The sequence below is a fragment of the Cottoperca gobio genome, chromosome 3 (genome assembly GCF_900634415.1).
Source record: "Cottoperca gobio chromosome 3, fCotGob3.1, whole genome shotgun sequence".
Classification (NCBI taxonomy): domain Eukaryota; kingdom Metazoa; phylum Chordata; class Actinopteri; order Perciformes; family Bovichtidae; genus Cottoperca; species Cottoperca gobio.
Window position 1 is genome coordinate 13,139,691 of NC_041357.1, and position 2,910 is coordinate 13,142,600.

Below are 2,910 nucleotides of genomic sequence, written 5' to 3' on the forward strand. Positions count from 1 at the left end.
CTTTGGGTCTGTCTTGGTGCAAGTGTGTACATATTAGGTGTGTTCACAAAGTGACTTTTAGTTTAGATGGTTAGAATAGATTTTAAAAAGTGAGTAGTCATGGAGTGATGCCAGTGTCAAATTACTGCTTTGCTTAGTAAACACACCAGCTCGACACTGGCCACGGAGGAAGTGCAGTTGAGGATTTAAATATCTAAGTAAACTCAGGGCCAAATTTTCTCCAACAAAAAGCTTGTTGGCTCGCATTGCTGACACTCCCTCACAATTGACCATTGTCTTTTACATTCAGAGCTGAATTTATCTCTATTGATTCAATTCATTTGAATAATTAGACTTTTATTCTGCTCTATATTGCAGTATGTTTTTTTTCTTCCATTTTCATTGGCAGGTTGTCAGGCTTAATTTATAAACACACCCTTATGAACACACCCAAAACAGGAAATGCAGCATGACACGCATTGCACTGCAATGAGTGAATAACATCACCTGAGGGGCAATGACTCTTAAGAATTACGGTCCGTAGAAACATGTTTGCCACGTATGAAATAATCATTTTCAAGTCCTTTTTATAATTTGTGAGCCTCTAGCTACTTTTGAAAATGTGGCAATGCAGTAAATGTCATAACATCTTTAGATGATATGCCTCCAAAAAAAATGATGTCTTTAATGTTGGATAGGGGAAATGATCTCTATGTCTAATGGATTTTGCATGTGTGTATATTGAGCTTTATTTATCAATCATGTCAAGTTCTATCTGTCAGTATAAATGTAATACATAATTTATGTATAGTCATTTTCCTTCTTAAAACTGCTGATGTTCATGTGCAAGCACACATTGTTGTCCTTAAACAAGTCTTCCAAGTTTTTCTTTTGAATTATTTGGAAAGGTGTTTATTAAATTCATATGGTCTACCTCTGAACTCTCACATGTGTAAATGATGGAACATGTTTTCAGATTGTTGAAATTCCACGATTAAGTGTGTCCCTCGGTAAATGATAAAGCTAAAGAATTGTGTAATTTCTTTGTTTGCTGGTGGGGATATGCTGATTATGGCACTAGATATATTTTTCTATATTAAATCATTATTACTACTGTTTTACAGATTCCAGGAGTCTTACATTGTTCTGTAGAAATCAACATTACTTGCTGTATTAAATCACATTGATGCTTATTAGAATGCAATAAATCCCTCAAAATGAGGCCAACTTTATGAGAATATGTGCTTGTAAGAATGGTGTTTCTGCATGTGTGTGTGTGTGTGTGTGTGTGTGTGTGTGTGTGTGTGTGTGTGTGTGTGTGTGTGTGTGTGTGTGTGTGTGTGTGTGTGTGTGTGCGCGTATGTGCATGTGTGTGACTCTAGGCAGGTCTATGTGTGGGTAAGTAGTGTCTCACTTTAAGAGTTATGGTCTTGTTCCCTATGACTGGGAGACAAGTGAAACTGTAATTACTTCTGCACAGGTGGGAGCCGATCCGCACACACCTTGAGCTTAAGATGAATAATCATCATATCACATAAGTAGAGGGGCCTGACCGAGCAAGCAGAGATATGCAGCTGTATTATCCTTCCATTGTGTCTTCAGAAGTACACCCACAGTAAAGCCTGTAATGAAATTGCAAGACTTTTGTGAGACTGGACATATTTCAGGACTTTGGGCTTGTGTGATTATAAACAGCTGATTGTCATCTCTTAAAGTAATTTCCACTTGTGACCCTTCAGCACAGAGTGTGTCTAAAGTGTGGACATGAGTTAAGCAGTTCAACCAACGAGTGCTTTTTCTTCATGGATTGTTTCATTTAAAGGATTTTTAGAGGCCTGAAGAGGTGAAAGTATCCAATATGTTACAAGAGAAATTCAAAATCAGAAAAAGACATGGATTCATTTCATGTAGTAGAAGTATCTGGTGAATTCTGAACTTTCTTTTCTTGGGATCCCTTGAGAGGTCTTGAGCAGTGGTTCCCATCCTGCGGGTCAGGACCTCTCAAGGGATCTGCTCTGTCACACTCCTACGTTATACATACTATTATTTATTTACCCAGAACTGCTATAGTTTAGATTTTTAATATGAACTCCTGTGCCAAGTGACCTTGCCTTTTAGTTCATGTAGGTCGGAGGCCCCTATGGTCAGAGGCTCAGAGGCACTGGCATCATTGGCATGCTTGGTAATCCATTCTTGCTCTGCTGGGCCTTCAATGTTGTTTTTTTAAATAATAATTTTCATTTTAACACCCTGTCAAGTCTCAAACTGTATACATGGTACTGAAGGACTGAAGAATTTATCACAGCACCAAAAACATCTGTATGTGTGAGTGGGGTTGAGGTATGTAAGGGGAGTAGTTTTAAAGGTGTAGAGGCTAAAGCAGAACAGGGAATGCGTCGAAGGCAGAAGTTATAAGTTAAAGCACTATGGATGCCACTTGTAAGTAGTAGTAATCTTTTAATTAGCCTAATTAATTACTCCAAAAAGTAGGCCTACTAGTAGGCTACACAAAAAATGACTTTGTTAAGTAACAAGAGTAAAACTTCCACGCCTGAAATCAAGATAAACCTGTGCGGACAGAGACTTTGTGACGCAGATGAAATCTCTGAAAACTCTAGTGAACCGTTACATTGAGATGTAACATACATACATTCCTAGTCTATATTTATATATATGTATATTTATATTTTTATAGTTCAGGGGTCGGCAACCTTTACTATCAACTTTACAGTTGTATATACTATATATAGTTATACTATATTTGTTGCATTTATGAAATTACAGAAATACAAAGGAAACTGTTGAGATTGTATTGTTGTTTTTAATTGTTATTAGGACAACACCAAACTCTTTTAGCGGTATCAACTCAATGATTTCTTCCTGCACCACATCACAGTTCACACACCTGCATCACAGCGCTGTCTGTTCAAC

The 2,910-nt window shown here is 37.4% G+C and overlaps 1 protein-coding gene across 1 annotated transcript in view; it reads left to right on the forward strand.

Annotated features, from left to right (window-relative positions):
• Nucleotides 1–1,211, forward strand: part of LOC115028852 (E3 ubiquitin-protein ligase RNF128-like) — a 2,887-nt gene extending 1,676 nt beyond the window's left edge. The window contains exon 1 of the mRNA XM_029462738.1: nt 1–1,211. This exon is cut by the window's left edge and continues 1,676 nt beyond it. The gene's annotated coding sequence lies outside the window, so the exon portion shown is untranslated.
• Nucleotides 1,212–2,910: the final 1,699 nt, after the last annotated feature.